Source organism: Heterocephalus glaber, unplaced genomic scaffold, assembly GCF_053883595.1.
Source record: "Heterocephalus glaber isolate CG9 unplaced genomic scaffold, H.glaber_assembly_v1.0 deba00001058, whole genome shotgun sequence".
NCBI lineage: Eukaryota > Metazoa > Chordata > Mammalia > Rodentia > Bathyergidae > Heterocephalus > Heterocephalus glaber.
Genome location: NW_028258184.1, coordinates 2,241,902 through 2,262,010, shown reverse-complemented (window position 1 = coordinate 2,262,010; position 20,109 = coordinate 2,241,902). Strand labels below are relative to the sequence as shown.

At 36.0% G+C, this 20,109-nt stretch overlaps 1 long non-coding RNA gene across 1 annotated transcript in view; it reads left to right on the top strand.

Annotated features, from left to right (window-relative positions):
* The window catches only part of LOC110347186 (uncharacterized), a 91,056-nt gene that overhangs the window by 68,883 nt on the left and 2,064 nt on the right, over positions 1 to 20,109 (top strand). Inside the window, exons 3-6 of the long non-coding RNA XR_002391630.2 lie at positions 1,888 to 3,288; positions 4,085 to 4,166; positions 6,461 to 6,620; positions 13,312 to 13,461. This is a non-coding gene — a long non-coding RNA (uncharacterized LOC110347186). The remainder of the gene's footprint in view (positions 1 to 1,887; positions 3,289 to 4,084; positions 4,167 to 6,460; positions 6,621 to 13,311; positions 13,462 to 20,109) is intronic.

The window sequence follows — 20,109 nt, the reverse complement described above, 5'->3', positions numbered from 1 at the left end:
GCTCTTTTAAAAAGATTGCTTTTGTTTCAACATGCCTGAGTTGAAGTTACGTGACATTGAGGTTGGAAGACCAATGAGCAGTCATGGTACTAGTTAATGAAAATCTATATTGTATTCCTGGAAATGAGAATGAGATAGGGAGGATGTTAGATTTGAAAGATGTTTAGGATGTAGATGACAGTCATGCAAAAACAAGAAATAAGGGCAATAATGAAAAGCAAGTGTAAGCTTTCTGGCATGGGCAAATGGATGAACTAACTTAACTTTAATAAGCAGTGAATAATTAAAACAAGATTTGGAAGAGAAAGTAATTAATTCAAATTTTTACAAACTGAGGTTGAGGAGTTTGAGAGACAATCAGGTAGATACATCTGGAAGAGTTATGCATATGATTCTTGAGTAGAATTGTACAGATCATTGAAGAAAGAATAAGGGGCAGTTGAAAAGTATGTTTAGAAGAGAAAGCATGCCAGTTGGCACCATGAGAAACATTAAAATGTCACTGAGAAGATGTCATGAAGACAATAGAAAAAACCCCAGAAAAGTAATGTAATGGAAGCCATGCATCAGAATTGTTCAAGGTTGAGAATTAGTCAATGTGAGATGCTCCATTCCGAACTAGGATCATGAAGATTGAAAGAAATCCAATGAATTTTGCATTTCAAAGATTGTTGGTATCTTTATCAAGAGGCTATTACAATGGTGATAGAATCCAAAGCACATTGTGAATCAGCTAAGGGTATTGAAGTTCTAACAAATTTGTAAAGAAATATAATTATTTATCTCTCTTATTTTGCTTTTTCTTCCTATGCCAGAGAAGGATATAATCATTTTTTCTCTCATATTTTCTTCTTTCTTGTCTATGCCAGAGAACAAGAACAGAAAGAGGTACAGCTAGTTCTTTGGTGCAGGGTATTTTACTCTTGATACTTTTTTAAAGTAACAGCACACAATGTAATTAGACTTCTATTTTCCCAGCATTGGGTTAAGACAGTAACTTTCATTTCTCTTTCCAAGTGGTCAATAAATCTAAAATGGAAGTGGAAGCCAAACATAATGCACAATTGTTTATTTCTAACTAAATGCATCTGATTTCTTAGTTCTCTGTGTTTTAAATTTGAAGAACAAAGTTTAATTATATTTTTTCCAATTAAAGATGGTTGGTACTGTTACGTTTTATGGAACTGAGAGCATAAATAAGTCCAGATGAATTATCATAACAAAAGGGTACACGTTACTCTGTGGCAAACTTGGAACATAGAAAGATTTTGAAACAGACTAATTTTTACTAATTAACTTTAAAGTCAACATTCAATATATAAACAAGCAACAATTGATGGGTAAAAAGATATTTATGAGAATTTATAGAAAACCTGTGATCTAAATCTTATTCCTTGTGCATAAAAAATTTTATTTTTTATGTATTTGTTTCCTATAAAATTTTTGTTACACTGGATTTTAAGTAAAAAACCAGAGACCATTAATATTAAAATTTCTGAATACTATGGACTATTACTTTTAGCAAGTAATGACCAGATTCTCAAATAATTTTTAATTTGAACTTAATCATTTTTGTCCTCCTTTCTTCCAACTATGCAAATATAATTTTATGCAGTAATGGCAGTTACAATTTAAGAATACAGCTTATTTGCATAGGGGCTTTTCATATCCTTCTGACTTGTTGACATTTTGTTCTGAAATGCTTTTAGCTATTCTGTATTATAAAAGTACCACCATAACTTTTTATACAAATATTTCAAAATAGTTGCTGAAAACTTTTAATGAATTCCTAAGTGCTATTTTTTTTTCTTAGAATTTGATTTTGTGGCTTTTTATCTTAACTTTTCATTGCCCAATCTAAAGTTCTACCCTTGTTACCTTCCTCAGAATTTATTCCTTCTGACTCCTAGCAGACCTGGACGGTTGGAAAAGCGTGGTGCATATTATTCAACAGTCAAAATATGAATTGTGTTAGCAAATTTTGATCTGATTTCATCATGACTGCTGAGAGATTATATTTTACTTCTTAGAAGAATTTTCATCATAAACTGAACAGAGAAGAAATAATGGATCTTTTTGGACTAAGAATAAACAGCATACTTCATTAGTCAATGGAAGAGTGTTTCTTGAGTAACAACAATGAAGATTATTCATTGAAACTCACAAGCCAAAAATAAATAAATAAATAAATAAATAAATATAAAGGGGCAGAAGCATACAGAGGAGCAAGATTTAATATCAAAGAATGCCTAAAGTATTTTTATAACTTAGGTTGATCATTTTGCTTTTCTAGAAACACCTTTAACATTAGAATTTAACTACTGGTAAGGTGAAATAATGTTTGTGTTTTTTTTTTTTGGTACCGGGGATCTAAGGGTGAAATAATGTTTAAGAGCACAGGCAAACATCATTAGATTTCTAAAATGATGCTTTACTCTTAACATAGCAAGTTTATTTGAATCAAAGATAGTAAAATATGAAGTAAAATTTGAACTTGGTATAAAACCAAAGTAATTACAAATCATGTTTTTTGGTACCGGGGATTGAACTCAGGTCCTTGCACTTGGGCAGCAGGTGGAGAAACCACTGAGCTAAATCCCCGGCCCTACGAAATCGCTTTTGTATGCATTTTTTACTTTGTTTCAGTCTTTCTCTCTGTGAGGTATGACAGATTAAATACGCCCTCCAATGATAGTTTTTAATTAGTTAACATGTATTTACTAAGTACTTGCTGTGTGCTAGGCAGCCTAAGTACAGACATGGAAAACAAGATGATACAACCAAACATGGCAAATATCAAAACCATGACATTTCTCAAAATCACGGTAATATTTTCACATTAATAATATTTAATACTTTGTGCTGTAGGAACTTTATACATTTGAAATGCAAATATTCTGGAAAATGGTTGGTAGAAAGTTAAATTCACAAAATATAATAGATCACAGCTGTTAGTATGTTTGAGCTGATATTCTATAGTTTAAGTGAGAACTTTGCAGAATTCCCACAAAAAGCTCTTCTCATGTGTGTCTATTTAAGTAGTCATGTGGAAAGGATCTTAGAAAAGACTGAAAAAATAGATCAATCTGTATTTGAAGAACAAAAAATACAATGAAATCAATGGATGTTCTTTCACTGCTGTCAAATCAAACTTTTCCCACCTACACTCAAAATGAGCAGTTACCTCCTATTTGAAGAGTTTGCAGTAATTCTGCTGCAGACCTACTGCTGTATTGGATAGCTAAAGGAAGAAAAGCAAAAAACTTTAAGGAGATCTTATAATTCCAAGTAAGTGCCCTAACATATTCTTTACAAATTCTCTTATTCATATGTCCTTTTTCTGAGAAATCTGCTGATTTAGCAGGAATCTTTAAACACAGAAATTCAAGCAAATTCAGAGTATTAAGAGTTTATTTCTTCCTAGCTCATGTTTATTTGCTGCTTCTTTTAACAAGCTTTTCAAAGTACCCTTTTTACAGCACTAAACCTAATATGCTTTAGTTGTTTAGTTGAGGTATTACTAAGATGGTTAAGGGCACCCTCGTTTTATTCCTATATCATTTTCTTGCTTGGAGTCAATAGAACAGATCAACTTGAATATTTATTGCAATTAATAAAAAAGGCTTTAACTCCTAGGTAAAAGGCTTCACAATAATCAAATTTGTAGAGTAATTTTGTAGATTATCTAAATTTGATTGCAAGCAATAGAAAATAACTAAGGTATTGCTCTTTTCCCAAACCTAGGTGCCTTATCCCAAACCCAAAGGGAATTATTAAGAGGATACTGAGTTACTACATAAATCCAAGGAAAATTTAAACTAGTCCCTAAGAATACCAAAAAAACTATGCAGAGCTGTGACTAGTGGCAGTCATAATATATTCTATGATTTCTTTTAGAAGGGGCTTGGAACATGAACTTGAAAGCAGTGTTAGAGATCCAAATGCTTTTATATTACTCTGTGTGTGTGTGTGTGTGTGTGTGTGTGTGTGTGTGTGAGTGTGTGTGTGTGTGTGTGTGGTGGGGTACTGGGCATTGAATCTGTGGACTTTGTACTGAACTACACCCTGGCCCTTTTAATTTCAGACATGGTCCTGCTGAGTTGCCCAGGCTAGACTCGAATTTATTGTCCTCCTGCTTCAGCCACTGGAATAAGCAGAAATTACAGGTGCGTGCCATGGTGCCTGGCCCAACTACTCTCCTTGTGTTTCTGTTCAGAGTCCACCTTCATAGAATACCAATTGGCTTTTCCAAGACATTTCTTCTTTTGAGCCGCTCTCTCTTTCAGAGCCCGCCCCCCAAACTGACACATTAAAAATGATTACTGTGATGATAAGGGCTGTTAATCCAAGGGAAGAAAGGTGGAGGAACATGTCTCCAGGCTAAACGGCTGTCTAAGCTATACACTTGGACTTCTGGATGGGGTGTGTCTTACCCATGGAAAGTCTAGCCCTTGGATCCATGACACGCAAATTGTCCCTGGGCTTGATCCATTGTAACATCGCATCCCTAGGGAGAGGGGTAGAGATTCTTGTTTAGAAGACTGGGAATGTCAATAGAATTTAACTTCTTGATAAAAATTTTGTATTTTGGGAGCATGATTAAATAAATACTTGTATTTTTAAAAGCTATTGTTGCTTGATAATGTGGAGTTGTTATATCACTTTTGTTTCAGTTGAGGAGCTTATAAGAATTTTAGTTCCTGAAAGAGATAAATAAAACAGACCTAATAAATATATTTTATGCCCTTTGCATTTTAGCTTTTTCCCTTAAGTCACCAGGATGACACATGCAGGGCCACTAACTCCCATGTGTTTGAAACACAACCTCTTTCCTCCAGTCACTTCCTGATTGCTTCTGACCTTTTCTTTTTCACTCTCACCTAAACCCCCTTATTTTGGCCTTCATGTTTTATCCTCCCCCCTTTCATAACTCTTCCCAACATTCTGAGTTTTCGTTGGTCTGCTTTTCTGGCCTTGAACATGGCTCTTTTTTATTTTTATTCATTTATTTTTTTGTTACAACATGGGGGTGCTTCTTTCCCTGGAGCAATTTAGGTGATTACCTCTCCTATCAAGAGAAATCCCTATTAGTGATCTTGCTTTTGCATCACCTGGTGAAGAGATAATGGACTGAACAGGTCTAGAGAAGAATTTTTATAAAGCATGGTTTTGGAAAAATGGATGCAGAATTGCTATAGGACAAAGATATTTCTTGTTTTTGAATTTGAACTTTATTCTACATGTTTTGTGGAAGAATTAAGAGTTTTCAATCAAAATACATTAGCTTTCTTTTAGAAAAAAAACCAAGTTTGTACTTTGATGAGCTGGAAAGGGAAAAATCCAAGAATATGGGTTAATTGCAAGAGTTTGTAATAGTTAAGGCAACTGAGTGGGGCCAAGTAGAATTTATACTATGAATTTTGAATTGGCTGAGGCCCAAACCTGAGAACAGAAGGTGCCTCTCACTCTAAAAGAAACGCCAGTCATTCTAGAGTTGGAGAAAGCCCCACCTAGCCAAGCTCAGAGTAATATGGCCAACCTCCAAGAGTATCCCATCGCTTTACTTTTCTGTCACAACTCGAAGTGAGAAAGGTAGAGGTCATTGGCTTTGTGGTTTGAACTGTATTTTAGCAAGAGTTTGTTCCCTGTTATGAAAGGGTATAGATGTTTTTACAGAATAAAACCACAGAAGGAAAATCCCAAGAAAACCAAGACTAGAGGTGTCTGATAGATGGAGAGAGACACGGGCATTTCATTCTTTGAGAGTAGATAGGCTGCAAACATACACTCAGAGTATGTGGTGAAGTAATATGAGATAATTCTGGGGTCCCAGGAGTATGCAGCCATTTTCTTTTCAGTGCCTTTCCACCACTATTGGCAAAAAGGGGGCTATTTTATGTGCATTCTCTGAAGTTGGTTGGAATGTATTTGTACTAACAGAAATGAGCTTAAATTTTAGGAAAGATGTCTACTGCATCCTCCTTGCTTGCGCCACTTGAGCCAGTCTGCATTGTCTGCATTGTGGACAATGACTCTAGCTCCCCCTGTAGCTCCATGTGAAGGGTCAGTCATGTGGTCAGGGGATGTCACATGCAACTTAGCAGAGACAGTGGGGGTGTGTTGAGAGAGGTAAACATACTACCCAGAAGGAGTCCTTAGCATAGCACTCTTGTGAAAGGTAAATGAAAGCACCTGTCTGGGTGAACAGAGCCTGGAGAGAGGTGGGCCTGGATTTCAGCATCCAACCACCCCCTGTACAACCTTCTCTTGTCTGCACCTCCACATGGCAGCTCTGTCTCAGCAGTAGGGAGGACAGAGGGGATGCTAACTGCTTCTCTGGGAAACAGGGACTATTAGCATGGGATGGATGGAGTCAGGGAGTCTAGCACACCTTTACCACTATGTGAGTGGTAACTCACAACATTTTTGCCTTTTTCTTTCTTCTTGATGCTCACCACAGCAGGGAAATGTGACTAGAAAAGAAAGGAGAGGTGGCTGAGCCAATCATGCTCCTTGGCATTTTTTAGGACTTGGGACTCAGTTCCTTCCAAAATGGAAGCCACAGGATGGGAGCGCACAGCACACAAGGAAAGAAGCAAATCGGGATGAATTGTGGAAAAGTGAGTCTTCAAAATAAGCAGTCACAACTGCCAAATGTAACAAGAAAGGGTTGCACTTCAGCCAGAATACCATTAAGTAGAATAACATAGCAAAGTCGAAAGGTAATTATTGAGACAATTAAAATTGTTTTATGCTTGTTACCATGATGACTTCAAACTCTTCAGTAAACTGATTATACATTAAACAGAGGAATTGGATTTACAATGGAAATATAACAAAACAAATTATTTAACCTCATTCAAAAATTGCCCAGCTGTTACGCATTATCTTCTCTTTCTTCTTCCACTTTTATCTTTTCTTTCTAATCACCAGTTTTGTAGCTATTGTGAGCCGTAATCACCCTTTGCATCTTCCCACTGCCAAGTTTCATCTATGTGGATCTTTCCCAAAAGGTTCTCGAAGCAGTTTGCAGTCTCTACCCACACAGCCTCTGAAATCTGGTTATTTTAATACAAAAACACTTACCTTACCTAAATATCCTATAAAATAAGACTACCTTCACGTATGTTTGATGACCCTCAACTCTCTGACATGTTTTCTTATGTAGTCTCTGTATCGATTTTGTTTGCTTTTAAATGAGAAACAAAATGATACTAAGAGAATTTAAAATAAGTCTAAAGGTTTTTAGTGCATTTTGTTTGGTAAAAATAATTTTCTTGGGATTATTTATATCTACATGAACTTAATTTTAGATTTCACTGATTAAATATCAAAATGTACAATCAGAGATGTTATTTAATGCAATATATCGAGCTGGGTTTGGTGGTGCACTCAAGAGGCCAAGGCAGTAGGAGCGCCATGAGTTTGAGGCCAGCCTGTATGACATAGTGAGTTCAAGGCCAGCCTGGGCTATAAAAAAAGGCCAGTGAGTTCAAGTCCAACCTGTCTTGAAAAAAATAAAGCAATATATTAAGAAGAAAAATTTTTCTTAACATGATTATTCTCAGAATCAGTTATTTTATATGTCTATTTGTCACTAGATTTATTTTTTAAAATAATTTATAATTTTGTGTGAACACAGAATATAATGCCAATATAATTCTTGTATTAGAATAAAAATGTATTAATGCTGATACATTTTGTCTTTCTATGAAGAAAATGAAAAAAACATTTCTAATGTATAGTTTAAGCTAATATTGACTTGGAAATATTAGAATTAGTCAAAATACAGATCTATATTTTCATTTCAGTATTAGGTTTCTAACTAGTATTGAGAGACACCATATTTTACTGGTGATATATTTACTTACCAAATATTACAGTACATAACTTCTCATATATGATTAACATTTATATCAAATGTTTCATATTTGTTTCAAGCTTAGAGTGAAATTTTTGACACACCATTAGATGCTGATATTACATTTTATTCTAACTGAATAGCACTCTACATATTGGCTACAGATGGAAAGCTTAAATCCTCATAATCTGATTCTCCTCATTAAGTGAGTTAACAAGCATTCTATCAGTGACAAAACTAGAACTTCCACTGAAGAATCCACAGTCTTCAGTTGCATTTGTTTTGTTTTTTAGTTGTGTTTTTATTTTCCTGCCCAATCTACTTATCTTTTAATAAACATTTTTCCTTTACAAAATTGTGAAATTACTTAAAAATGAATCAGTCCCATCATATGTAAGATGTATTGAAATTCACGGAAAACCTGATTGAGGTGATAGAAGATTGTCAGTCGACATTGCTTCTCTTTTCAGTTATTTTCTTTTTCTAATTAAAATTTTTCTCAGTACGTAGTCATTGTTGAGAGTTGGTCCATGTCCATAACACAGCTTAACTGTTTTGTCATCTCCGACCCCTCCCATCCCTCCCTGCTCCTTTCAACTCTTTCTCCCCTTCCCATTTGTGAAACTTCTTATTTCCATTTTTCCTTCAAGTCTTTTTTCCGTGCCCTTTCCTTCCTCTCCCTCCTCTACACTCCATCTCTTCTTCCCCTTTGCATTTGAAAAAGATCTCCCTACTGCCTGTTATCTGTCTTTTATTCTGCTCTTCTTTTATATTTTGGGTTTCTGATATGAGAGAAACCATGTGATATTTAAGCTTGTGTGTCTGATTGAGTTCACCTCATATCATGCTCGCAAGGTGCATCCATTTGTTTTCAGTTATTTTCTAACATCCCTTTGAAATCAGGATATTTTTTCCTGCATCTTTTGAAAGCCAACACCAACTCCTTTAAGAAAGAGGAAATAAGGGCCAGGGATTTATCTCAGTGGCACCGCACCTGCCTCACAAGCGCAAGATCCTCAGTTCGATTCCTGGTACCCCCCAAAAAATTTAAGAAAGAAGAAATAGGAAAGATTAAAATAAATATCACTCTAGGTTGTCTTAGAGATCTTAAAACTATGGAAAGAAATTTAAATCTTCAAAGAAAGTGAGACAGGATACATAAATAGTAGTTACAGTTTAAAATGCTGTAGGAATAATATAGCCAATGAGGGGAATTGGAATTTTTATAATACTATTGTAAAAAATAAGGAAAATTGTATTTCTAAAGAATGCAAAATTCATTCTATGAGAAGAGGGACTATGAATGGCTTCAGGCTTCAAGACTGTAGGTTTTGTGAAGTCCATCAATTTCAGAATAAAATACAAATTCCTTTACTTAGCAGATCCGAGATTTTATGGCTCAGCTCTGCCCACCCGTTGGGCATCATTTCCAGCATCCTCCCACACCCTCTTGAGCTTTTAACATTCCTGGAGGGTACCATCTTAAACTTTCTTCTCTGTTTTTTAGTTTTGCATAACTGCTGCTAACCTCTGTTTTCCCCAAATATGATCTGATCAGTTGCAAAGGATTTTCATCTCTCTTCCTTACTACTAAACAACCCAAACTTTTTTACTACTAAACAACCCAAACTAAAAAACCCATACTTTTATCCTTATCCCTTTAACCTTAATGCTCCCGGCCCATAACTTCTGCTCATAAAATATTTCTTTCATAAAGAAAAGATGAGTGAAGTTAGCGTTAAGAAATTCATACGAATAGAAAAAAAATACACTGGCTCATTAGGAATTATTTCCCTTGTCCAGCTAATCTGATCTTGCCTACCTTCTATGAGTCTATCTTGTACTTTTCCTCTAAAATTTTCATCTAGAAAATGAAAACAGGACAATGAAAATGACTTTGTGCTCACACATTATTCATAAAAGATGGCATTTAAATTTTACAAACTAAGATTTCTTTTGTCCCACCCATTGATATCAGCCAGGCCCCGCTCTGACAGCAGTGAGTTTATTCCAGTTCACTTCCTGTTTGGAGGATGAGGCTCCAGGCACGGAGGCCTCGGGGCAGGGCAGCATGTAGCCAGGTACAGCCACGACAGCGGTACAGGGCTTCTCATCGGGCAGCATAAGCTGTGTTCCTGCAGTGAATTCTAAATGGCCTCAGTGAAATTCAAATTTGATCATGATTAAAACAGGAAGGAGACAGAAAATCTAGACACAAGTTTATAATGGGCTCTTTACTCTTAATTATCAGAGCAATCAGACTTTCAAACTGCAATTTTTATGAAAATGATGTGACACACATATACCATGAACACATCTACTTGGGGATATTTTTCTTTCAATTATTTTTTTCTTAAGAAAGCTAGCATTTCTTTTCTTTTCTTTTTTTTTTTCATTTTCTGCTTTAGCTGAAAAATACATGGCCTCTATATTTATTCAAAAAAGCTTCTCCCCTTCAAGGGATGGATTGTCGAATTTGTATTTTTAATGTCTGGCCATCAGATATTTTTAATTAATGAGGAATTTTAGACTTAGGGAAACAGTCTGATTTTATTTTTCTCTGCAGTATTTTCAATGCTTCCTTACCTGTGAATTTCAGTTCACCTTTCTGGAAGTCTTTCAGGATCATGTGATCAAAAAAGAGGAAAAGGGATGAAAGAATAGAAAGGAAGGCAATTTTAAGAGCTAGGAAATCATCACTTTCCGAAGATAAATACAAAAATTATCATTTTAATTTTTGTGCATTCATTTGAGCTATATTTTGTTTTCAACTAATGGATTTTGTCCCTTTAATAGGAGACTTACTATGGAATACTAAGCATGGTTTTTATTTCTTATCTTGACTCAATGAATTTGAAATCCAAGGTGGGCCTGCTGGAACATGCCTATAATCCCAGAATTCTGGGAGGCACGAGGATTTTAAATTCTAGACCAGCCTGTACAATTTAGAGAATTAACAAGACCCTGTCTCAAAATTAATAGTGATAATGATAATAATAATAATAAAAATCAAGAATGTTGCTCAGTGTGAAGGAAAAAAAATGAAGGGCCAGAACACTTTTGTTTGCTCTAATGTTATTCTGATGTTAAAGAGTTTTAAAGTTTCTAGGAACAAATGATTATACAATTTATCAGAGAGATTAAGTTTTATTTACTGAGAAGTTAAAGGAAAAATATCACTGCAAGGACTCACCTATGTAGTAATTGATCAATGTTTGATAATCTTAGAGAAATATGCTTCTTCCCAGGTGTGCAACTAAGTTACTTCTAAGCTTGGATATCAAATGGGACTGTTTTTGATGAAGCTTTGAGCTTAGATCTTAAATTTGGACTCAGAGCCACTGATGGGTCTGTGGGTGTCAGTTTCCATTTGCAAGTCTGAGGGGATGATTTTCAGAACAGAGCTGTTCTTACTCAAACCTGAAGGAAGATGAGTTTGAGTTAAGTTCTTTAGTTTTTCTTCTCCTTCTCCTCTTTGAATCATGTTTGAACCATGCCAAAAGGCAATGTTTTATCAATTATTTCATGAGGATAAGGGAAGAGAGTAACGGCCAGGAGTAGGGAGAGAACTCGGGAGTAGAGAAGAAACAGTAGCAGAGGTCTCTCACAAGAAGAGAGAACCAACTTGTTTCTCATTTCTTCCCCTTCATCCCAGTGTGTATAACTCTATATATTTAATCTACTTCCACTTAATAGAATCACATGTGAATTGTGTTATATTTTGCCAAAAATTAAATGTTTCATGGTATTTTAAAAGGTATGGAAACACTGAAATGTATTTATAATTAGGATAAATTAATATTGAATATGCATAACCATGTGTCTGCAACAATATTTTTTATAGATTCAAACTACATTAAATAAAAATTTATGAAAACAATTATATTTTAAGTATGTTTTTGTTGTCGGTTTCTAATTTTACTCTAATATGGTGTGAGAGCTCACTTTGAAGGATTTACATTTCTCTGATTAAGGTCTTTGATGTTGTTATGAGCATAGCTTATTTTGAAAAACATATGCCCAGAATAGGAAAATCTATGAAGACAGAGAGGGGCTCAGTGGTTACCTAGACTTAGAGGTGAGGGGTTGAGAGATGACAGCTAATAGGCAGTGTTTTGATTTGGGATAACAAAAGATATCTACGTTTGATTATGGTTATAGTTGTACAACTCTGTCAATGGGCTAAAATCTATTGAATCTTACATTTTGGGTTTGTAAATTGTGTGGTATGGAAATTTTTAGTTGAATAAAATTGTTTTAGGAAAAAACCCCCACATAATTGAAACCCAACAGTGACCACAAGCTGGATAAGATAGAGAAACAAACAGTTGTCTCATGGCAATGATGAATTATTATTGACTGGTTGATTCCCGATAATCAATTTAAATTTTCTATACTTGTAGCTTCTGCTTATTCATAGTTTCTGCTTTTTAAGAACATGGGTTTTTCATAGTTCCTAAAGTCTTAGCTTATAATGTACCTCAGTTTTCATGGCCTTAACTCTACTTCACATCTTTTCTTGGCTTTAGCTCCAGCTGCTCATGCTTTGTTCTCTTTAGGTTTTCCATTTCAAATTTCCAAAAGTGATTTGGTTGGCTGAATTGCTTGTTGGCATCTGAACATGTTATAAATGTATCCTCATCTTTAAACTAGATGTTGTCAAGTCCAATCCACGGTGGATCTTAAAGTCAGATCATGAGATAAAATTACATTTAGAAGAAACTATGTGTGTACTCTGAGAGGTGTTGCAAACAAAGTACTGTAGTCAGGTCCGAAGCTTCAGAAGCAAGGAACAAACCTGTTTAACTTGCAAGGTTTTCAGCATAGCAACATTGGAAAATCGGAATTTATAATATAATTTTGATATGCATTCATTCATATATTTATTTTTTTTTGGTACCAGAGTCCAAACTCAGGACCTTGCACTTGTGAGGCAGGCAGCAGCACCACTGAGCTAAATCCCTGGCCCTTCATTCATATATTTTTATAAATCATTGAGTGACTATGTGGCAAGAATGAGTCTATATTATAAGGTTATAGTATGGAATTGCCTGCTCTGAGGGCACTTGTATTCTCATGCAGAAAGGCAACTATAAAATATAAAAAATAAAGGTGCTAAGAGCTATGGAGTTGGTGGTGATAAATGGAAAAGAATAAAGCAAATTAAAGGGAAAGAGAGCCATGGTATTTGTCTAAAGTGACAGGCAGAATTATTTCTCTGTGATAACATTGCCAGGGTTGTTCATTTTGAAATGATGGCATTTGAATAATCATGTCTCAAACCCCCTCTGAGCTAATAGCTTTTCACTATTGTCAAATGTGATTCTCCACAATATATTTTAATATCTTGAAAATGATGCAGGTTTTATTACTTTTTCTTTTTTCATTGTTCTTCACTTTGTACTCTTGAAGAAAAGGGATATTGACAAAAATATGTTCTCTCTTTTCAGTCAGTATTGAATCCCTTCCCAAAAGATAGGAAAGATTGTGAAACTGCCCAAGAGAAAAGTAATACAATCAGTCCTCCTTGGTTTCTGAAATGAAGGGACCCAGCCAGTCTGAGCCTCAACTGAAGAGCTGTCCTTACATCTTGGATCGTGGTACGTTCTAAATGCTTGCATTCCCCCCAAATTCATCAGTTAAAATAGCAACTCCTAGTACTAGGAGGGGGGCCTTTGGCGGATGGTTCATGAGGATTGTGCCCTCATTCATGGAATTAGTACTCTTTATAAAAGAAATGTAGAGCCTCTAGTCCCTTCCACTATAAGAGAAAACAGTAGGAAGGCACTGTTTTTGAACCAGGAGTGGAACTTTCAACAGAGATCAAATCTGCTGGCACCTTGATCTTGGACTTATGAGTGACCAGAGCTGTAAAGAGTAAGTTTCTGTTGTTTATAAGCTACTCAGCAGATGGTATTTTGGCACAGTATCCTGGAGGACTAGGACAGGTATTAGCTATGTAACGGCCCAATAAACATCTGAAAGACAGCTCACTGTCTACTGTCATGGAAATCTTATATCTTGATATCATGTTGCATTAAATCTGTCGAACTGGAATACCATACTAGATCTTCCATATCTCTTCCACACTGATTTATATCCGTTATCTTATAGAATGACCTGCAGAATATGCCCTCTCGTTTCTTTTGCTATGGTGTTCATTCAGGCCTTGTCAGTTTCCACCTTAAATCACTGCAATACCCTCTCAGCTACTTTCTCTGATAACACTTCTTTTCTATTTCAGATCACATGCTAGTGCCAGAGTTGTCATCCTAAATAGACAAAGCTGATCTTTCCGTGCATTGACTTCATGTCCTCTGATGACTCTTTGTCTGGTGTGGAGAATCTAAACTTTCTCAGTCTGATGTTCATTTGAATTCACTTGTCATTCTTGGCTTTATTTCTCTCATTTCACTCTAAACTTCCCATGCAAAACTTTTCACTTTCCCGTAAGGCCCATTAACCATTGATGGAGAGGGAAATACTTCCTACACATGCCAATTTGATGTGCTGTCCTTATTTCACATCTTCCTGTCAAGACAAGTGGGAAGACTTCTGATAGGTGTGCTTGGGAAGGAAGACCCCAACCTGAATGGTTCTCCCTTTCACTGTCTTCTCCGCTGGCTTGTAGAGAAGGACACGTTTTCTTCTTTCTGCCATTTGGTGAGAAACACCTGCTTTCATTTTCCTAACTACTACATTGACCCTACATATTTACAAGACTTAGACCAGATCAGATGCTCAAGAAATGATTGTGACACCGATTTTGAAGGAATAATACAAGGTCGACTTGGTTTTCCATTCATGGAACTCTGAAAGAGACATGTGGTATTTTGCTGTATGCTTTTTGATTCTCACCATTCAATGACACCCGGAAATCTTGGGTAAAATCTTCAGGAAGCATGAATTCCTCTTCAGTGGATCTTAGATTGCCTGTGCATTAGGATCAACTTATAGTTCTTGTAAAGGATTATAAACTTTTCTAGGCATACTTTCAAAATTATGATTTAGTAGGCTGGAAGCCTAGACCGAGAGTTGATCATTTTTTTTTGTATTAAATTCATTTATTGGTACATAGTAGGTATACAACACAATTACATTTCTCATTGGGAACTGTACCTTCATATAATGCATCTTGGTTCTTATTTTTTCCCCATTCCTAGCCCTCCCTTCACGCCCTCCACCCTTCCCTATTTACAAAGACTTTATTTCCATTTTTTCCATTTCTTATCATTTTTCCTTTCCCTTCTTTCCTTTCCCCTGCCCCTCCCACTACCCCTACCCCTTTGGACCTTTTCTTCCTATTTTACATTATCAATTATTCATTCTAATCATTGGTACATTTTAGGTATACAATATAATGACATTCATCATTGGAAATTTGCACCTTTACATAATCTCTCATGGTTCTTATTTTTCACCCTTGCCCAGCTCTCCCTTCAATCCCTCCAGTCCTCCCTATTTACAAAGATTTTGTTCCTATTTTTCCATTTTCTCATATTAATCCCATTCCCTTCTATCCTTTCCCCTAGCCCTCCCACTTCCTGCCCCTTCGCCCCTTTTCTTCCTATTTCACATTACCTATTATACATTTAGTCCTTATTTACACTTTCAGTTTCTTACACCAGAGAAACTATTCAGTATTTACACATGTGTGTCCTATTTATTTCACTTAAGAGTATTGCCTCAATGTGCATCCACTTAGCTATAAATGTCTCTAATTTCTCATTTTTTATGGCTGAGTAGTACTCCATTTTATTAAAAAACCACATTTTCTTTATCCAGTCTCCAGTTGATGGGCATTTGGGCTGTTTCCAAGTTTTAGCTATCACAAACTGCTCTGCTATGAACATGGGTGCACATATATCACTGTGGTATGATTCTTTTAATTCTTTGGGGAAGATCCCCAGCAGTGGAATACTGGGGTCAAATGGGGCTTCCAGTCCTAGTTCTTTGAGGTATCTCCATACTGATTTCCACAGTGCTTGCACCAGTCTACACTCCCACCAGCAGTGGAGCAGGCTTCTTCTTTCCCCACAGCCCCACCGGCATTTGTTATTGGTTGATTTCATGATAACAGCCATTCTTTCTGGGGTGAAGTGGAATCACAGCATTGTTTTCATTTGCATCTCTTGAATGACCAGTGATGTTGAACATTTTTTCATGTATTTATTTGCTATTTCTACTTCTTTGTGTGAGAAATGTCTGTTCATTTCAGATGCCCATTTTTGGATTGGGTCTTTAAATCTGGGAGGTCTGATCTTTTTAAGTTCTTTATAGATTTGAGATAGTAGACCTTTGTCTGAGGAAGAGCAGGTGAAGATTTTTTCCCACATTGTGGGTTGTCTGTTCTCACTGCTGGTGGTTTCTCTTGCAGTGCAGAAGCTTTTTAATAAGAAGAGATCCCATTTGTTGATTGTTTGTGCTAGCTCATGGGCAACTGAGGTTTTGTTCATAAAATCTTTTGCTACACCAATGTCTTCAAGGGTTCTACCTAACCTCTGTTCCAACTGGTTCAGAGTTTCTATTTTAATATTTAGATCTTTAATCCATTTTGATTTTAGTTTAGTGCATGGTGAGAGATATAGGTCTAGTTTTAATCTTTGGCAAGTTGAAGCCCAATTTTTCCAGCACCATTTATTAAAGAGGCTATCTTTCCTCCAGTGAGGGTGTTTGGCTCCTTTGTCAAAGATGAGATGGCTGAGTGTGTCTGGCGTTGTTTCTGCATCTTCTAATCTGTTCCACTGGTCCTCAAGTCTGTTTCTTTGCCAGTACCATGCTGCTTTTATCACAGTCGCTTTGTAGTAGAGTTGAAGGTTGGGGATTGTGATACCCCCTGCTATGTCTCTGTTACCTAGAATTGCTTTTGCTCTTCTGGGTCTCTTCTTGCTGCAAATTAATTTTTGGATTGTTTTCTCAAGGTCTATGAAGCATGCTGCTGGGATTTCAATTGGGATTGCATTGAATCTATATAGCAGTTTTGGAAGTATGGCCATTTTCACTATATTAATCCTTCCTACCCAGGAGCAGGGGATGTCTGTCCTTTTTCTGATATCATCTTCAATCTCTCTTTTCAGAGTGCCATAGTTTGCAGAGAAGAAGTCTTTGATTTCTTTCATTAGACTGATTCCTAGATATTTCAGTTTTTTGGATGCTATTGTGAAAGGAATTATTTGCCCTATTTCTCTCTCAGTGAGTCTGTCATTGGTGTAGAGGAAAGCTATTGATTTTTGTGTGTTGACCTTGTAACCAGCTACTTGACTGAATTTGGTTATTAAGTCTAGAAGACTTTTGGTGAAGTTCTTGGGTCTTCTCTATAGAGTATCATGTCATCTGCAAATAATGACAATTTGACTTCTTCATTACTTATCTTTATTCCTTTTATTTCTTTCTCTTGTCTAATTGCCATGGCTAATGTTTCCAGAAGTATATTGAACAAGAGTGGTGATAGTGGACATCCTTGCCTTGTTCCTGATTTTAGTGTGAAGGATTTCAGTTGTTGACCATTTAGTATGATATTGGCTGTTGGTTTTTTATAGATGGCTTCTATCAGTTTGAGGTAGAGACCATCTATTCCAATTGTTTGTAGGGTTTTTATCATAAATGCATGTTGGATTTTATCAAATGCTTTTTCTGCATCTATGGAGATAATCCTATGGTTTTTGTCCTTGACTCTATTGATATAGTGCATTACATTAATTGATTTTCATATATTGAACCATCCCTGCATCCGTGGGATGAATCCCACTTGATCAGGGTGTATGATCTTCTTGATGATCTTCTGCATTCTGTTTGCCAGTATCTTATTAAAGATTTTTGCATCTATGTTCATTAGTGAGATTGGTCTATAGTTCTCTTTTTCAGTTGGGTCTTTCTCTGCTTTCGGGATCAAGGTGATGCTTGCTTCCAGGAATGAATTTGGGAGTATTGCTTCCCTTTCAATTTCATTGAAGAGTTTAAACAGTAGTGGCAGCAGTTCCTTTCTAAATGTCTTGCAGAATTCAGCAGTGAAGCCATCAGGGCCCGGGCTTTTCTTAGTTGATAAGGTTTTAGTTACATTTTCAATTTCATTGGTTGATATTGGGTTGTTCAGAATTTTTAGGTCTTCTTCATTCAACTTTGGTAATTCATATGTATCTAGGAATCTGTCCATTTCTTCTGTGTTGTCCATCTTATTGGCGTATAGGTTCTGGAAGTAGGTATTGATGATCCTCTGGATTTCTGCTGGGTCTGTTGTAGTTTCACCCTTTTCATTCCTAATTGCATGGATTTGGGCCTTTTCTTTCCTTTTTCTGACAAGGTTGACTAAAGGTTTATCAATTTTGTTGATTCTTTTGAAGAACCAACTCTTGGTTTCATTGATTTTTTGTATCGTTCTCTTAGTCTCCATTGCATTGATTTCTCCTCTAATCTTTATAATTTCCTCCCTTGTATGAGCTTTGGGGTTGTCCTGCTCTTCTTTTTCTAGAAGCTTGAGGTGCAGCATCAGGTTGTTTAATTGGGCTCGTTCTGTTTTCCTAATATGTGTATTCACTGCTATGAATTTCCCTCATAAGACTGCTTTTATTTTGTCCCATAGATTCCAATATGTTGTATTGTCATTGTCATTTAATTGAAGGAACTGATTTCTTCTTTAATTTCCTCTGTGACCCATTGGTCATTCAGAAGTGTGTTGTTCAATCTCCACATGTTTATGAAATTTTTTGAGTTCCTTTTGCTATGGATCTCCAATTCCATCACACTATAGTCTGATAATATAAAGGGGATGACTTCAATTCCTTTGCACTTCCTTAAACATGTTCTATGTGTGGGTATGTGGTCTATTTTGGAGAATGACCCATGTGCAGCTGAGAAGAATGTGTATTTTGATTTTGTGGTGTGGAAGACTCTGTAAACATCTCTTAAGTTCATTTGTTCAAGAGTTCGATTGAGTTCTTGTATTTCATTACTTATTTTTAGTCTCGTTGATCTATCTATTTGTGGCAGTAGGGTGTTGAGGTCCCCCACTACAATTGTATTAGGTCATATATGACTTTTCATGTCCATTCGTATTTGTTTTATATAGTTGGGTGCACTAGTGTTTGGTACATAGATATTTATGATTGTCATCTCTTCCTCTTGGATTGTTTCCTTTACAAAAATGTAGTGTCCTTCTTCGTCTCTCTTAATCAATGTTGGTTTGAAATCTACTTGATCTGCAAAGAGGATAGCTACTCCTGCTTTTTTTCAGGTTTCTGTCACATGGAGTATTGTTTTCCACCCTTTAACTTTCAGTCTATGAGTTTCCTTTTGAATGAATTGTGTTTCTTGTATGCAGCATATTGTTGGATTTTGCTTCTTGACCCATTCTGCCAGTCTATTTCTTTTGATTGGTGAACTGAGACCATTAACATTGATGGTTATAACTGAAACGTATTGACTTGTTATTGCCATGACTTTCTCTTTTTGTTGGGATCTCCCTCTTTACATTTAATTTCTTGTCATGCCAGATGGGTTCATTCTGCTTTGCTTCCTGGGGTTGTGAACCTCAATGCGTGTTCCTAGGATATTGTGTAAAATTCTTTGGAGTGTTGGTTTGGTATTCACAAAGTTCCTAAGGTGCTCTTTGTCATGAAAGTATCTTATTTCTCCATCCATTTTGAAAGATAGTTTTGCAGGGTACATCAATCTGGGTTGGAGGCTGTTTTGTTTTAGGGCTTGGAATATGTCACTCCAAGCTCTTCTTGCCTTGATGGTTTGTGTTGAGAAGTCTGCTGTGATTCTGATGGGCTTTCCTTTGTATGTGATTTGTTTCTTTTCTCTGACTGCTTGGAGAACTTTGTTCTTCTGTTGTGTTTCTGGAATCTTAACAATTATATGCCTATGTATAGATTTTTTTTTGATCAAGGCTATTTGGAGTCCTATATGCCTCACTTATCTGTATGTAAAGCTCTTTTCCCCTGCTTGGGAAGTTTTCTGCCATTATTTCTGTGAAGAGATTTTTTTATGTCATCTGCACTCTCTCCTGTTTCTTCATTGAGCACAATCAGTCTCATGTTATTCTTCTTTGCATATTCTAGCAGCTGCTGGATTGATTTCTCATGTTCCCTTATAATTTTGAAGCAATTTTTCTTTTCCTGGTCACTAATTGCAATCTTATCTTCTATATCTGAAATTCTGTCCTCACACTGGCTCATTCTGCTGTGTAGACTTTCAGTGGAGTTTTTCATGTCCTGGAAATCTATTTGCATCTGTTTTATGGATTCCAT